This window comes from Danio rerio, chromosome 18 (genome assembly GCF_052040795.2).
Source record: "Danio rerio strain M-AB ecotype USA chromosome 18, GRCz13ab, whole genome shotgun sequence".
Taxonomy (NCBI): Eukaryota; Metazoa; Chordata; class Actinopteri; order Cypriniformes; family Danionidae; genus Danio; species Danio rerio.
This window is the reverse complement of record NC_141038.1, coordinates 17932412-17950820: the sequence shown is the minus strand read 5'-3', so window position 1 is coordinate 17950820 and position 18409 is coordinate 17932412. Positions and strand designations below refer to the sequence as shown.

The 18409-nt window shown below is 34.8% G+C and overlaps 1 protein-coding gene and 1 long non-coding RNA gene across 7 annotated transcripts in view; one reads left to right on the top strand and one right to left on the bottom strand.

Annotated features, from left to right (window-relative positions):
* mgat4c (mgat4 family member C) overlaps positions 1-18409 on the top strand; it is a 219345-nt gene that overhangs the window by 82971 nt on the left and 117965 nt on the right. The window contains exon 1 of one of the 2 annotated variants that reach the window (XM_087293089.1): positions 5309-5590. The exons of the other annotated variant lie outside the window; for it this stretch is intronic. The gene's annotated coding sequence lies outside the window, so the exon portion shown is untranslated. Of the gene's footprint in view, positions 1-5308; positions 5591-18409 lie in introns of those variants that run through there. 2 annotated transcript variants of the gene reach the window in all.
* On the bottom strand, positions 1043-4962 carry LOC147839695 (uncharacterized). Of its 5 annotated transcripts, none has more exons than XR_015514878.1 (8): positions 4771-4962; positions 4345-4404; positions 3506-3657; positions 2040-2224; positions 1847-1954; positions 1714-1770; positions 1448-1622; positions 1043-1351 (listed from the first exon to the last, which is right to left on the bottom strand). It is a non-coding gene; the product is annotated as an uncharacterized LOC147839695 (long non-coding RNA). The 5 variants fall into 5 exon arrangements; XR_015514877.1 differs by lacking the exon at positions 4771-4962 and adding an exon at positions 3038-3089 and having other exon boundaries at positions 4345-4387; XR_015514879.1 differs by lacking the exon at positions 4771-4962 and having other exon boundaries at positions 1714-1773; positions 2040-2142; positions 4345-4387.

Here is an 18409-nt window from a genome sequence, read left to right as displayed (position 1 = left end):
TGTGTTTAATAATGATTCCACATAATGTCTTTGTCCTGCATGTGGGTTAATTTGTTAATTATTTTTTTTTATGATCAAATGATTGTAAGATTTGCTGCATTGTAAGAATCATGAAAATATTGAGAAATGAGGTAACAATGATGAAAAGATATCCTTTCAAATGCTGCGAATAGTTCAAACCTCCAAATGATTAAAAATACATAGCCATTAACCAACAAAATAAAAATGCAAACATTTAAATTATCTAAACTAGAAGTAAAATAGTTCTGTGCTGTATTTATAAGTTACTGTGTAGTTCTATGTCTACCAAAAATACATATTTCAATACATATTTTATTTTCATTCATTCATTTTCTTTTTGGCTTAGTACCTTTATTAACCAGGGGTCGCCACAGTGCTATGAACCGCCAACTTTTCCAGCATGTTATTATGCAGCAGATGCTCTTCCAGCCGCAATCCATCTCTTTGAAAATATTTTATTTTTTATCTTGCATTCAATAAAACATTATACAAAGTTAATTTTTATTTTCAGAATAACAACAGTCGCACTGTTATCTCACAACAAGTGCAGCAGTTTTTTGTTAGACATTCTAACAAATGAATACAAATGTTTCAAAGTAAGGACAAAAATAAAAGGAGATTAATTTTTTTTTTTTTTTTAGAAAAATCCATGAGGACCAAATGGATCCATCAGATCTTTGATGTAAATCATAGGTTAATTTTTCCAGAGGTAGAAGTGTGGTTGCCTGACTCAGCCACATATTGACTGGAGGTATCTGAGCAGTTGACCATAATAATGTACATTTTTTGCCCAAGTATATGCAAAAATTTAATTTATCATAAAAATGTATCATAAAATTAATATTTTAAAAGCTCTTAATGTCACTTAATGTAATAATTTCATTTTAATATAGAGTTCCTTAAATCGTTATATGTTGTAAGCAGTTAGGCATACAATAATGCTCTTAATTTACAACACTGATTGATTTTAGAGGAATGCTTACATACTGTACATATCTATGTATTTAAAAAAAAAAGACAATTTGGTTATAGATGATGACAATTTTATTTAATTTTTTACAGATTTTATTACATGCTTTAGATTCAGGGTTAAGGTCATCCTCTTCTGGATTACAGTAAAAGAAAATCCACAGTCAATGTCATACTCATCAGCTGGAGCTTTATTTAAAAAAAATCTATGTTCTCTGCTCCAGCCAAAACTTGCAGGTACCTTGCAGGTCTCTAGATTGCACCATCGTATTGTTGTTTATTTCTCAGTTATTTTGTTGCTTTTTGAGAATGATGATCCATAGACCTTTTAACCCCTCTTCGTTAAGGCCACATGTCGAATCTTAAAAGAAGAACACAACAACATAAAAATATATTAATATTCTTTGGACTGGGTAACCTTATGCTTATGTCTGTGCCAAAAAATACAAATACATACCAGTACATTTCAGTAGCAAACAAGCAAGAAAGTTCTTTGAAAGAACCAGGATGAGTTGAAAGGTATTTATAGTGGTTGACCATCTCTGCCACAAGAATCCACTGCTTCTCCTGAAGAATCCTGACTAGCAGGATGATGTTGAACACCCTCCTCTTTGTTGCTGGGTCAGCAGAGTCTGAAATATATTTATGAAAAGAAAGTTGTATAACAAGGATTATACGTCAACTTTTAAAGAATCAACACTGACAGAAGTCTAGTGTACATACCATGCAATATGACGAAGACATCCACATCACTTCTTCTTTTTGTTGTCTTTGCTTCTGCTACTGAAAAAAAAATGACAGTAATAGTAACACAATTTTTCATGACTACATGTAATATTAATAAGAATTTCCTCACCCTCTGCCCACTCCTCTACATCACAGACCAAAGTCTTCCAATTGGTTTCCAGTCACTGCCAGTTTCATGGATTCTGTTTTGCAACTTGCTTTGCAGAGCTGTTGCGGTCTACAATGATAAGCAATCAAAAAATCACAATACTATTTAAATAGGTTACTGAACAACTAAAACAAATTCAACTGGATATTGTTACCTTCTGATATCAACAGGTCAGCGAGATGGCCAAATTGTTGAACATCTGCTAATTCCAGCACATGACCATGAGAGTTACAGTAGCATGTCTGGTCACTCCAATCCTATAGAAGAAATATTGCACTGTTCAACCTCCTTCCCAAAAGTAAAACCAGGCATATCCTGGTATGCCTCACTCCATTTCACCTGGTTAACATATACAAACAAACAAACAAACAAACAAATAAATAAATAAGTAAACCAATAGGTTTTGGCATTTACTTGTAGATCAGTTTAAGACAGTCACATAGTTCATCTATCTCAGATATAAACTCATGTGATTAGGCATGAAACACACTAAAATCATGGGCTTAAAGATGGTGCTGAAACTTTGGACAGCTTTTTGCAACTTTTTGGAGGTAGTGTCATTAGTTGATGTAGTCCACAAATCTTCCTGTCAATTCTTAATCCTTAGCTGTAAATAAACCTTCAAAAATGCCAGTGTTTGAAAAAGGAATGAAACAGTACAGAACAAGTGCATAACAGTTTCTATCTTCTAATCTAATTTTCTTAGGTGAACATCACAGAGCTGTTTTCTTGTTAATTTAGTTTCAACACATACAGTTTAAAGTACCTCGTGCATTCATGAAATGATTATGCTTATGGTTCATATCTACTTAAATTGGCAGTATATCTAGTGTGGAAGCAGAACAGATGAAGGGCTCTTCCTTGCAAATACTATCCACCTTGTATTGCACAGACTCCCACTCAAGAATATCTCAGAAAAATGTCTGCTGAGATCTTAGCAGTCCATTAAAAATAATTATACCAACATCTTTTCCACCAATGGAAAGAATATAAAAATACTTTAGGATATATTAATACTTGCATGACCAAATCTGAGATAAAAAAGGCCATCAGTATGCCTTAGTTTAAATAAAACCAAAATTTTACTCTAGCCCACTGTCACCTAGGTCTACAGATACAGGGACTAATGGAAACAATGAAGTACACACTGACAGTCACTGGAGCAAGGCCCTCTCACAGTTGGGAAGATTGGAGTTCCTATGAGCTGTACCAGATAAAAACAACAAAAAAATGTACATTTATAACATTTCTAACTTATCCTAAGACTAGTAGACAAGCAGCATAAGCAGTTCTAATTTCCTAAACCCCAATGTGGGCAGTTGATGGCCTATAAGTTGTCATAAAATCAGACAAAACAAAATACTTTCTGAAAAAGAAAAAAATGGTTGGCCACTATCAACACCCAGAACAATTAGTTTTAAACAGTTAGGCCACAATATTTTGTGAGCTTATGCTGTAGTTTTTTAATGTTTGTCATAAACAATAGTAATAGTAAAACTAATGCGTTTCTTTCTGTTATTACAATAGTAGTGAAAGAATAAATGCATTTTATCTCATACAATCACATATGCCTAAACAATGTAGATATTTAATATACATGGAATGAAAAACTTCACTAACCCTTGACTGATTCCAGAGTGGTCTTGGCCCTCTATACATGGTGGTGCTTTATGCAGATCACCAAGTTGTCATCAAAACTTGAGCTTATAATTGAGATCTTGGTGATAAATCTGAGTATTGAGGAATCACTCATGCTGATAGGCAGAAACAGGCTGAAAGACACAAGAATTAATCAAACAAATATAAATGTGTTAACAGAGATAGAGAGAGAGACAAGTGCAATTTAACATATAAACATGGGTAAAGTGATTTTACTTTTTGCTTATTAGAAAACAAAATTGGATTTTTAAAGAAATCTAAAGAACCTGAAAAGAGCAAAGAAAAAATATTCATATCTGAACAGTGAACACCTTATAATGTACACCTGTATATATATATATATATATATATATATGTGTGTGTGTGTGTGTGTGTGTGTGTGTGGTAGATTAAGCTATTTTTTTGTTTAGTTTTGTGTTGTACAATGAATAAAATGTGCTCAGACGGGCAAAATTTCTGCCTTTTTCCTTTAAAGGCATGGAAAATAATTGTTTTTACAATAAACCTTTGGAAACACTTGATGTTCTTTAATATTGAAACAATTACGAATACATTTGTATTATTAGAGTTGCATATTGCATATTATATATAGATTTTGCACGAATTCTATTGTGGAAAACAACAATCTGGTTACACTGTTCCTTATCTTAAAATGTATATATTGTTCTAATGCATGACCAACGTTATATGTGAGAAAAATATGTTTTTAATAAATGAACTTGATGTAATTAGATAACGTCGCTAGTTTACAGTACATGCTTTATCAACAAATCGTGTTTATTTGTTTACTTTTTACTTACCTTGTGGAAAACCGCAGTGAACCTTGGGATCGCAATGAACCTTGGGATAGCGAGCATAGACTGTAAAAAATAGATCGCCACATTCAATGACCCCAACTTTAATAAATAATTTAAAATGAAAAATATCAGCCGAAAACATTTTTAAACTTAGTACTTGAAATTTAATATTTTTTTTAAAGTAAAAAAATAATAAATAATATGAATGAATCAAAGTTTTATTAGGCATAGTTACCCTAAACTGGACAACCGAATACATTTTCACTCATTAAATATAAAGTAAATGATAAAATATTTATAAACACCAACTAATCTCCAATAAAAATATATTATGCAGCATTAACGTAATATTTAATGTTGACAGTTGAACTCATCTGAGAACTCACCGCTGATGCAGTTTGACCAATAGCAGAGCGGCGTTAAACTCACCGTGAAGGGATGTCACGTGGGCCGAAGTTTATTCATACAGTAGTTTCGACCCCGTTTACAGATGCTTTTCATAAACAAAATAAAAATTACATATTTTTAAAATAAGAAAACTGTGATAATAGGCGTAAATCAGGTTTTAAAAAGTTTGTTGACATCTATTGGTAATTATACGAGCCTCCAGCGTCTCCCTATGACGCCTCAGGCTCAGGCACAGATTCTATAGGGAATCCCTGCACGTCTAAATATGACGCTAAAGGGGTACCCTGTGCGTCAATAACTGACGCCGAGGGTTCCTGACCAAGCGTCAGTATGTGACGAGTTGGGAGTGAGAACGTGTTGGGTGATCAGCCTCAAAAATCCTGATCAAACCCCTCTTAATATTAAAAATACTTTTCATCAATTCCAGATTAAATGTTTTTGATTTGACCAGATTTATAGTCTTAATACCACTAAACACACCAAATTAAATTGCTGCTCCATTATCATTCCCAGATAAAATCCACATTTTATGGTTGATTCATCTATACCCAGATTAATCAGGCAGCAGAAGCTGTGTGTTCTCTTAGATACAGTAGGTGTGACAGTGTCTGAGGTCTCCATCCTTTGAAGCTGCATTAGCTTTTAGTCAAGATACTGGAGGGATTTTTTTTCTATTTTAGCAGCTGGAGCAGAGGGTCGAGGTCATGGGTTCAGCTCTTTCTTTGGTGCAGAAGGGGAAAGAAAGGTTTCTGGATGCATCCCCTTCTTTTACTGCCCACCAGGCTCAAAAGAAGCTGGAAAATGATTAAAGACAGGATTCAGATGAAAGTGTCCGCTGAAGGTAATAGACTGTAGACTCTCTGCACTATAAGATGTGCTTCAGAACAGTTTTTGGTTTTGCTTGCTGTTAATGGAATGCTCCACTGAGCCTGAAAGCATGCATATACTGCATTAAGAGTTGGATTTTGAATGTTTTTAAAATTTGAATTAATGTAATGTAAATAATAAACAGCATTTTGATTTAAAATTACTGTTTTATATATTCATGTTTTTAAAATTTAATTTATGTATGTGATGGCATATCTGACTTCCTTTGAAAATTTTCTGTATTTTGGTCAGTTTTTTTTTTTCCATTAGTGGACATTTATAAAGAACAGATTTATTTTTGAAAACAGAGATTCCTTGTCAAATTTGTACTGACATTTTTAATTAATTAAATGTACACCTGCTATATTTATCTCAATAATTATCTTATCTTTTTGCACAGTTACAGTATATAAATATGGTAATTCCTTTGTGAAAGTGATTTTGCCATTTATATCAGTACACATAAATGTGCTGCAGGGTTTGCCAACCCAGTCATCAGACATGAACATTATTGAGCATGTCAGGGGTAAGATGGAGGAGGCATTGAAGATGAATCTAAATAATCCTGATGAACTCTGGGAGTTCTGCAAGAACTTATTATTTATTGATTTAAATGAAACATTTACTTTCATGCAGCCAAGATGAACTAAAAAAGCTGTATTTCTTAAAAAATTGAACAAAATGTGTTTTGTTGTGTTTAGCAATTTTTGAACTGAGCTTGTTTTGCCAACATGTTTGCCATCAATCTGAAACCGTATATACATTTCTGCAAATCGCGATTATATAGCTAGAGCTACGTAAAGCTGCATTTCATCTTTAAAATGAACGTGGTATGATGTAGAGGTCTGGGACCCGACCAGATTTCTTGCGGCGCGAAAATAAAATTCCAAATAAAGCGCGGGAGTAGTTGGTAACTGGTATAATTTTGGACGGGAGCGGATGTCCGTTAGCGGGAACGTGCGCGGCGGGTAGAAAACGGGACGGGTCAGGCAGCGAGACAACAAATGCTGAATATAAGTGGGAGCGATCTGGTTCAAGCTAAAACCTGGCGGGAGTATTTGTGATGAATTTTGTCCTGCGCAGATCTCTAGTATGACGCTATTCCTTTTCGCGCTAATCAGTTGACCGCTTACCTTCATGTGGATGGCTATTTTGATTTTATTATTTTGCCCGGTAGCTCGTTGCGTACGTCGGCAGACATGTGACCTGTAGCAGAGTTAATCGTAATGATGGGGTGTGAGTATAAGAACGGTTTCAAAAAGTGAAAAACAGGATGAGAATGTGGTAAGATCTGAAAGCGTGCTTAAAATCAGGCGGCCATGAGGGCTTTTCCTTATTTCTGGATTGCATTTGAAAACTGTCGCTTGAGTTTAGGGAAGTGGATGGGCAGGCCATTCAGTGCTTTTAAAAACACTATTGGTTGGGTTTAGAAAATGAGGAGGGTGGGTCAGTCAGTCAGTCGACAACAGCCTTTGGTGGATTAATGTGAGAACAGCAGGCACGAATGGAACTCACGAGAGAGATTTGAGATCACAAAAAGCATACACAGCAGCCTCATGGCGGATTCACAAAAATAAAAACTGCAAAAAAAAAAACTGCAAAAAAAAAAAATAAAAAAAGCTCCTGGCACACTCCAGTAATGTATAAGCGGTACATTTTCAGAATGAGCCTGGGTTGCAAAAATCACAATTGTGAGATGTAAACTACAAAAAAAAAGAAAAAGAGTAATAATTGCATAATTCAAGAGTTCACACTTAGCTCATGATTTATACATAGCTTGTTTGGCATGCTGTCCCGGGAGAGAGCCCTGAGCTCAAGGGATCCTCGAGCCCAGGGCTCCCCCCCTTTTGCAGGGCGAGTGGAGATTGAGCTCAGGTCTATCTCAAACTCCCCCGCTGCTGAGGCCAAGGCGAACTTCCTGAGAGTAAGACATTATAAAAAAGGTTTAGGCTTGTTTTATCTATAATATAGAGCATATTTGGATGGTAGGAGGAAACCGGGGAACCCGGGGGAAACCCACGCGGACACGGGGAGAACATGCAAACTCCACACAGAAATACCAGATGGCTCAGCGAGGACCCAACACCATTGGTATTCTTGCTGTGAGGCAACAGTGCTAGTCACTGGGCCACCGTGCCGCCCATTCTGGATAAAGGAGGAAGAAGGGGAGGAGGGGGGTTTCTTCCAGACGAAGATAGTTGTAGAAAGGAAATGAGGATATATATAGTGGTTTGGGATCCTTTGATTGGAGGATCATAATTAGTTAATGTGGACCAGCTGGGTAAATCATGAGCACATGCTCCTCTCGAAATTAGTTTAAAACTAAACTTCACTTAAAAACAACTTTTGGTTGCAGGTTTTTAAGTTTATGTCTTGATCTGCTGGGATGTATTTGGCGCTCTCCAGAAATATATATAGGGGTACATTTTCAGAATGAGTCTGGGTTGTTTTTTTTGCACAGTACAAACATTGTACAATATATTTTATTCTGCTTTTTTTTTATTTGTGCTTTAGTATGTACAAATGTATAATGCACTCAATATATTTGGAGTATTTTACAATCTGAATCTAGAAATGGCAATATTGATAAAACAAGCATGGTAAATGATACAGTGCCTATAGAAAAATCATTATATGCTTTTGAAAGAATGACTTTATTTGTCACACAACAATCAAGTCACATTCCAATTAACTTTGCCTGTTATTGAAAAGTTTTTCATAGTCTTGTCCTAACCTGTGCCTTTCTACAATTTTATCCTGAAGGTTTTTTGAAAGCAGGGTGTAATGTGAGTAAACGTATAGATTTTCACATGGTATGATGATTTTCTATGGGCACTGTACATTCTGAATGCTTCATTTCACAATAAACGTAGAAATCGAATCTGTTAACACCTCTAATTTGCATACTTTCTCATATCTCTTCATCCTGGCATTTCTCGTTTTTCAATGTGGCAGTGGGGTGGGATTTATCACGGTGACCAGCTTTGAAACTAACAAAATCACAAACAAATGAAAGAAGCAATCGATCGCAAGTGTCTCCCAGAATGATGAACTGGCACTTCTGTGAAAAATCAATGGCTTCTCTCTTCACGGGTCCAACGTTGATGCTTGTGAGCACTCGTCTGCCTTCACTCGTCCACCATCTTTTCTCAAATTATGATTTTTTTTCTTTTTCTTCTATTTCGGTCTTAAATGTATGCCTCTTTGATTTGCCAGAGAAAGCCCCTGGTGGTAATAGCACATAGGATAAGCCATATAAGTGAGTGCAGCTGGATGTATTTACAGTCTTATTGACTTTCGCCTGCCTTTTTCTGTTCTGCTTTGTGTGGCACTTGCTTATTGGCTGCATGTCTTAGAACTCGTATTGATTCGCTATATATGTTGCATCTCTGTGGGCAAGCCTTTATTAACAGAATCCATAAAACAGACACATGACGATCCTGCGGTGTGCTCAGATCTCCACAACCTTTTTTTTCTTGTCATTTATAATTCATACGCATACCCTCTAACCTCAACCTCCATCTTACATGAATACGTTATTGACTTCATAGATTAACATGTTTGCTAATTCTGTCTACAAATGTGAATGCTCTTGAAATGAAAGACACATTTAGTTTGTTTGGATAGCAGGATATTTTTCTGAGAGGCAAACGACGGCACATTATACACCTTTTTCTTTTGCACGCACACCACTTTAGTAAAGTTCAGCGTTTAATAAAAGCGGATTTCTTTTCTTCCTTCCAAAGGAAATCAGCCTTAGCCCCAATTTGACAGCAGACCTATCTGATTTTTGTATTTGTGTGTCTGTGTGTGCACACAAGAGAATTGAAAGAGAGAAAGGGAAGTCTGTAATGGCGCTTTGCCTGTCAGTTACATGCGATAGAGAGAAATCTCTGACAGCTTTAGAAAGTTCCTTCAGTTTCATCAGTGCTGGAAGAGCTTGCTGTCACAGGGAAATCTACAGGCTGAAACAGGTATCCATCACTGAGAAAGAGAGAGAAACAGAACAACGAGATGTGTGAAAATGCTATTTCCCATCCAAAACAATAGCAGAAGACAGCAGAAAGGTTTCTTTATTCATCTGGAAACTTTCATCTTCCAAACATCCTCCCATTACGATGCTGGAGAAAAAATGTAGCAATATACGGTAGAGTTGCAATCCTAGTTTTGACATAAAAGCATCACAGTTATCAAATTCTTAATTGCAAATTGGAGCTCAACAAACGTAATTAACACAAATACCTGGTTTGGTTTGAATCAGTTGGATGACAGTTTGTCAGATATCATCCTGCTTTCCGGTAACAAGCAAGCAGGACAGAGCAAGCAAATGCTAATTAAAATGCTAATGGCAAGTGACATTTTTTTCTTTAATTATAAAAGTTGTGTACAATGTATTATAGACAGTATTGACATTCAATTTGAAGCAGGATAGAGAATTTGTTCTTACACTTGACTGATAACATTTACAAATGATATTGTTCTCTTAAAGGGATAGTATACTCCAATGCTGACAACTGTTTATTGATGACATTTTAATTAGCCTCATGTCATTCCAAACAAGTATGATGTTCTTACTTATGTGAAGTAAGTAAGTCTTACTCATGTTTCCATGTCTCCTTAACCCAGGAGTGTCTAAACTCAGCCAGTGTCCTGGGCTGCGTCCGAAACCGCATACTTTCATTTTATATAGTACGCTAAAATCAGTATGCGAGCCGAGTAGTATGTCTGAATTCATAGAATTCGAAAATCAGTATGCGAGAAGTACCCGGATGACTTACTTCCGGCGAGATTCTGGAGTGCGCATCCCATGCACACTGCGCTATCCCATAATGCCTCAAGAGTGAATTCATGAATGGAAGTGAAGCAATGGAACTGACGCAGGTAGGTCATGTGACCATGACAAAATGGCGAATTTAGTACGTCCTAATTCCATTCATACTTTTCACAGTCATACTGTATATAATGTACTTTTCTAATACAGTACCTACTGAGTAGTAGGCGGTTTCGGACACAGTCCAGGGCGAGATTTTGGTAAAATCTGAACAGGGGGTGAAAAATCAGGTGAGGGCTTTTCTCAGTCAGTCATTCAGTTAGTCGACAGCAGCCTCTGGTGGATTTACGCAAGAACAGCCAGCAGAAATTGGACTCATGAGAGAAATTTGAGATCTCAAAAAGCGTACACAGCGGCCTCAGGTGGATTTGAGAAAACAAATTTGGTGGATTTGAGAAAACAAAACTGCACATTTTCAGAACAAGTCTGGATTGCAAAATCAAAATGCAAAAATATTTTATATACTTAAGTAGGTTTTTGCAGCCACTCAGGGTGAATCACTGATGACAGACATTTATTTTTATCTTCTACTTTTTAAATAACTTTGCTTTGCTTACTAATGATATTAGTACCCTTTTTGTGTTGCTAACATTATTATTAAAATGTAGCTTGACCCTGGTTTAGTTAAACTAGTGAACTACACAGACTGTGTGCTTTCAAAATGTAACAATTACACAGTTATCAGTAGAACAACATACTGTAAGTCAAGCAGCTATACTATACAAATTACTAATGGATTTTTTTTTTTTTTTGTATTTTTCTTTCATCCAAGGTTGCAGTTTTTCTTAGTCGGCTGAAAATAATAAAACCATCTCCCTCTAGGGCAATGTAAACAGAGAGCTCATAAAAAATTGCAAAGTGATTTAAACTATCTGGCGTCTCGAAAAAGGAATGGAGAGGATGATATTGTCCTTACTATACTCTGGGCAAATATCCATATGGATTTACAAATTCCCTGAAGCGAGGTCCAAAGCTAATTAAAGCCATACAGTGTGAAAACAAATCAAGTGAAGATGAGTGTGTAAACAGAGGTCAGTGCCGCTGCTTTATCAAACAAAGGCAGTTAATTGGGTCAGAACTGCTTCGCTAACAAGTCGCGCAAGTTTTTCTCCACTCATTTGGAGACTTTATACAGAGTGAGGAGAAGTGAAATCATTTCTTTTATGTTCTGCAGAACGAGTCAAAAATAGAATGCACTGTACTTAACCCTGCTGTGGAAATATCCTTAAGCCAGTAAGTATCAAGAACAGCTTCTGTAACAAACCTGAGGCATTTAAGACATTATGCAGTAGGTGTGCTTTCAAAAAGTAAGGTAACTTCATGATGTCTCCAAAAGTCCAGTTCACTTTTCAGCCACAGACCCTGACCTGCGGCTACAGACACTTTGTTGGGTTGTGTGGGGTGAATGTGTTAACATTGGCTTGTGTTCATTTTTAACATGTTTAATGCAGTTTGTGAATGTCTGAGAAGAGGTAAGAGGTAATCTTGTGATTGTCTGCATTGTTCAGTGCTTATTTGATGAAAGACAACACACAATATTTCACACTTTATTTGTGTGCTTGATTTTATGTTGCTTAGAAAGTAAATAAAAATAAATTAGGGCACAAGGGGACATCTTTTTGAAGAAAAAATTACATTAGTGTTCCCAAATTATTATAATTTTTTTCTTAATTTCATTTTAAGGGTTTAAATACATTTTAGTAATTAAAAAGCATGTGTTGTGAATAAAATCATAAGATAAATCATAAGATTAATAATCAAAAGTACGGCTGTGCGATATTGGAAAAATCTAACATTGCAATATTTTTTTTATTCTGCAATATATATTGTGGTTATGAATACAAGTTCACTGGATAACAGGAATAGCTATTCATTCATTCATTCATTGATTCATTCATTTTCTTGTCCGCTTAGTCCCTTAATTAATCCGGGGTCGCCACAACGGTATGAACCGCCAACTTATCCAGCATGTTTTTAAGCAGCGGATGCCCTTCCAGCCACAACCCATCTCTGGGAAACATCCACACACCCTCGTTTACACACACACTCATACACTGCGGACAATTTAACCTACCCAATTCACCTGTAGCGCATGTCTTTGGACTGTGGGGGAAACCGGAGCACCCGGAGGAAACCCACGTGAACGCAGAGAGATCGTGCAAACTCCACACAGAAATGCCAAATGAGCCGAGGCTCGAACCAGCGACTTTCTTGCTGTGAGGTGACAGCACTACCAACTGCGCCATTGCGTCGCTGACTTAAATAACTCTTTGAAAAAAAAAAAAAAATTTAAAATTGATATAATTCTGTAGGGGAGTGCTTCTGCGTAAAATATCATGAACAATCATAGATAAACTTAATAAAGGAAATGATACTAATTAAATAAAGAGCGTTTTATTGTTTAATAACGTTTTATATGTAGGATAGTCAGGCAAACAACAGTCAGTACAGGGGCAAACAGATGTATACAGGAAATCCAGAGATGTGGTCAAACCACAGGTGAATAGTACAGGCAGGCAGCAGGCAACATAATCAGACAAAACAACAAAGCAAAGGTTTAAAGGGTGTCCAGCTCTGTTTAGGGGGGAGTGTCGGAGGAAGAAAAGAGGCTTGGTGTGGGAGTGTCTATTTGGGCGCGCTGAATTTCAGAGTCAAAACACACAACCACAGCGGGCAATGTGACTGTGTTTACATGGACATCTGTTGTCGAATTATTAAATTATTAAATGGTGGACTTTAACTGCAGTTTGGCTCTTTCATTCAGGGAATTCATTAATGTCCCTCCCGACAAACGAGATATTTGATTCGAGGATCTGCTCTAAGCGTGTATTTTTCATGCAATGTTTGATACCGCATGGCGAATGAGAGAAAAAAAAAACTCAGCATTTCCCGGAAACTTAGATACACACGGCAGGTAGCGTCAGAAAGCCGCGTGTGTTATTCCGGTCACAAAATCCAACACGAGGTTATAGTTTGGTTGTAACTGTTAGTGCTAACTTGTTTACACTCGGAGCAATAGTTTGTTTGATACGAATAAAATACGAACTGAATAAACAAAGAGCACTGGTCGCTCACTTACCAAATCTGTAGAGACAGGACAATCACCAGCAACTAGAGCCACGTCTTTATTTAGAGGAGACTACAAGCGAATCCGGATCTCAGCGTTTGCAGATGAGAACAGCTCTCAGGTAAACAATGTTTAAAATTCGCTTCAAACCGGAAGTACGAATTTGCTTGAAATAACGCAAAAACAACCAATTTACACTTTTTAGTGAAATATAGGTGTCCTAATAGTGTTTTTAGCAGTGTGGGACACATATACGACTGTCAACAGTGCAAAAAATGTGTTTTGGTGTTTCGTGACCCTTTAAAATGGAAAGGCAAGACAAGCGTGTTGTAATGTTTACAAACAGTATAAGAAAACTCAGCAACGTGTGTGTTTGAGAGATGTATAAATAGTCTGTGTATTTAGTCCTGAACAGCTTCAGCTGTGTCTGTTTGCAATCTTGGGTATCTAGACCTGGTTTGGGAGTGATGCATGACTTGATATGTAGTTCTTTTGCTGGCAGATTGGTAGTTCTGGGCGATTTCGATGCTTAAGCTATATATTGTGCAGCCCTAATCAAAAGAGTGGCTTTTGATGAATCAGATGAAGGTACATTATAAAATAATAACAGTTTGCTTATTATTTTTAAAATTTCATTCAATTTTTTAGTTAATAAAAAAAAAAAAAAATATATATATATATATATATATATATATATATATATATATATATATATATATATATATATATATATATATATATATATATACAAGGAAAGAGGAACAGGCCTACTGTAAATTAAATCATAGGAAAAAAATGTAAGTATACTACATTAAAAATGATTTTTATTAAAAATAAAGATTACTATTATTATTTCAAGAAGTAAATTATGCTGTGAAATTATGTCTGAGATTTGAAACGATGAGATGGAGATCCAATGGCAGTCCAATGGGTTTATTGTGAAGGGCAGAAAATCAAGAATAATAAAATCGTGAAAAATGAAACCATGACAAACGAAAACAAACTACAGAATAACAAAACCAAACCTAGACACAAACAGACATCTTAGGGGGCAACTAAGAAAACTGATAATGAAGGGCTAAAAAAGAAACAATTAACTAACAAAAAATTAACTAAAGCTGACAAAGGGGTGGACACAATTAACAACCAAGACAACCAATAAAGAACACGGGAGAACTAACTTGAAGGGGTGTGACATGAATAAACCAAACTAATCACAGATAGGGTTACAGACTAGGGTTACAACTTTCTGTGACTATTTTAGATTTAACGGAACCTTATTCACTGATATGTATCCAGAACATAGTGTAGAGTTCTAGTTTTGAACACAGCTAAATTTGTTATACTGTAAATTCTATTTTGGGATTGGATTTTATGATTTCCTACACAATAATGGACATTATATGTCCCTATAGTTATTTCACAGAGCCCCTGGCTGTGGGTCACATTTTGTGTATTATACAGTAGCGCTAACATAACAACATGCTTTGACAACATCAAACTACATTAAAATCAGTCATGAATTAATTCCTATGACTAGCTTAAAACTTTCTTTTACTGGTTTATATTATGCCTCACTTTGTTTTAGAACAAAGCTTTTTTTTTTTTTTCAAATCAAAATATTAATTTCAGTGGATAATTGTCAAATAAACGTCTCTTCATTTCATATTTTATTCATATTGTATTCATTCCTCTACTCTTTACTTAAATAACAATAGACTAATCAGCACCATGGACAGCTCCCTGCATCATCACATTCATAGTTTTACATAACTAATATAGCAACCTATTACAAGAGCACACAAACAATATTACATTAAAGTATGCATATTCATAACACCCACCTAGACATATGCTGAAATTCAGTAATTCAATAAACATGCAGATATTAATATACTGGCCACTTGAAAATACAATCAATGGTTATTTATTATTTAAACGTTTAGAGTGTCTATTAGGAATGTTTATATTGTTGAATTGGCAGCGGTGTTCATCACAGCACTAAATGCTTGAAAATGCCAACTTATTGTCAAACACTCATATTTTTACTTGAAAATCTGGCCTACATTGTAATTTCTATGACTATTTATTATCCTTTTGTTTGTTAACTCTGTACAAGGCTCCATTTGTTAATACCATGTTTAACAAAAAAATATTAGTCCAAAATTTATAATTTATATGTTAGAGAAAAATACTTTATAGAGCAAATTTCAAGAAAAACAAAACAAAAACAAAACAAATTATAAAAGTTTGTTGAAATTTTGTAGTTTGTAATTTTTTCGTAATTTCATAAATTGTTTGTAATACTTAGCATAAATATAAATCTATTATCTTTCTATTTCTAAAGATGTTCGGTAACTAAAATGTCATTTTAATAAATATATTCATTTAATAAGTCTGTTTTGTTTAAATGCACCAAAATATATTAGCTATATTCACTGAGAAATAAATAAAAAGATTCATATTTAAAATAGGGTGTGCTCATATACAGTATGTTGAGCACTGTACAGTATGTGCTCTGAACATAGAATAAATTAGGGAGATCCCGAGTCATTTGATTTTGAGTATCTACCGAAACCCCATCCAATACTTCTAAAAATGCATTACAAAAATTAAGAACAGAGAAGAAACAGATCCAGGATGGTCCTTATTCTTTATTTAATTCACCTTATTTTAACATTCGGCAACTCTGTTTACAAACAGAGCACTTCTGTGTGGTAGCTTGAGCATTTAATTAATATTAACATAAACATAACATAAAACCTTTGGACTTTAGTGTAACAGTAAATATAAAAATAATATATTATAAAAACAAGTAGCTCCTCAACTTAAAATATCCGGCAGGCAATCACAAGTTTACACACAGTTTCTCACAGTTTGCTACGGCAATGTTGTTGTCATCAACTTTATAATACCTCAGACAGCAGACATACTCGCGCTTTCCGCTTCAAGCAATCCTAGAACAAAGCAATACACGTTTTTGGGGTTGTTAGACCTGTTAAAAGTAATAATTTTTTGCAGCTTAGGTCAATATACTGTAAACTGTGATAAAAGCTACAGCAATTAATCTTAAATAAATTTATTAATATTATTATTATTATTAAATTTGATACCAGTAAAAGCCTTACATCCACCGAATCCCTCAGAAAAAAAAATGATAAAAAAGTTTTACCTTCTTTACCTTTAACAAACAAATGTGTTACCGTCTCCACTGTCTATCGCATTCTCAAGTTCATCTGTATTTCTCAGCTAGTGGGAGGCTGCTGTACATTTACCTGATGAGCCTTCATTGTTTAAAGTCCCCTCTCACCTCCCCTCCACCACCCGCTCTTATTCACAGTTGGTCTCGTCTACGGAGCCAACAGCCGCACTTAAATGAGGAACTCTGACCGTGATGCTCAGGGTTATCTGTGCCTCTCAGCAATCAGCTCCGCGACCTTATTTCCCAATGCTGGCACACATTTACTCTCACCGCCGCTACTGTATTGCTTTCCTCCATCTCTATTATGGGTCGACATATGTTGCTGTGTTATTCTGCTAGCATGTGAGCACATTTCTTTTTCAAAGCCTGAAGGTCGTGTTAGGTATGTTTTGTTGTGATTGGCATGTAGGAATACAGGGGTTGACGCTGTTGTTGTTCATATAGAAATCTGAGAGATCCAAAAGCATGAATTTACTTGAGGGTTGTTGTTTTGAGAGTCTGGAAAAATACAAGCTCTACTGCAAAAACAAGCCTTGTGCACACATTAATGGTAGTAATAATGGATTTCACAGTGGTTTGACATTAACATATTGCTGATCTAAGTCTAAGTGCATTGGTTTGGTTTCAGAGGTTAAAATCTAATTTAGTTTTGTTTATTGATTTGTAACGATAACCTGTAAACTGTTAAAGACAGAATTACTGTGAGCTATTATGGGGGTGCTGTAAAATCAATACCGCTTATGCTTTTGTTCAAGTCATTAGCCTGCATGAATGTTTTTGAATAGTCATGTTTAACTGTGACTCCTGGTGGATAAACTACATCACTTATGATTCTGCTATAAAATCATTTCCCAGTTAAACCTTTATATGTATACATTTGCACAATATTTTTTGCAATCAAAGTATGGATAGTTTTAAAAACAAAACAATGTAATTTGTTATTTTTTTATGGCCTAAAGTTTAAGTTTGCAATTTGTATGTAGCTTATACCTAGTTGTTATTATTATATGTATTATTATATGTATTATTTAATTTTATTAACAACAATGATTATAATAATAATAATACATTATAATATTATAATATTATAAATGAAATATTAATTAAATATATAAATATTATTTAAAACATTGAAGATTTTTATTAATATTATTAGATAAATTATCATTGTTTACATTCACACTGAGTTATTTTTATACAAACTCTGCAATATTAAATGATTTATTTATAACTTATTTATTTATTTATTTATATGGGATCATCATACAGTAATACATTATGCCGGGGGTTCCCAAACTTTTTCTTATGAAGGGTCAAAAACCAAACTTGATTGAGGGTGTGGGCCGAAAGTAAATATACAAACTAATAAATTAAAGCTGTCAAAGTAATTCCCTAATTTATTAATATTGAAAAATAAACAGAAAAAATACTTAAATCATATGAATAATTATGTTTTTTTTTTACGTTTTATAATGAACTTCTTATACAGTAAAAACATAAATGAACAAATTTATAACACGATAGTATTCAATGCTAAATATATAAGTCAAGCTGAACCTGCTTTTGCCTTGATATGCTTGTCAATGTCTTGTGTATTGTCCTCTATCTTCGAGTGGAAGTATTTACATTTTTAAAAATCTAAAAATTTACATTTTTAAAAATCATTTAATTTAAGTTGACTTTTTTGTAGCTC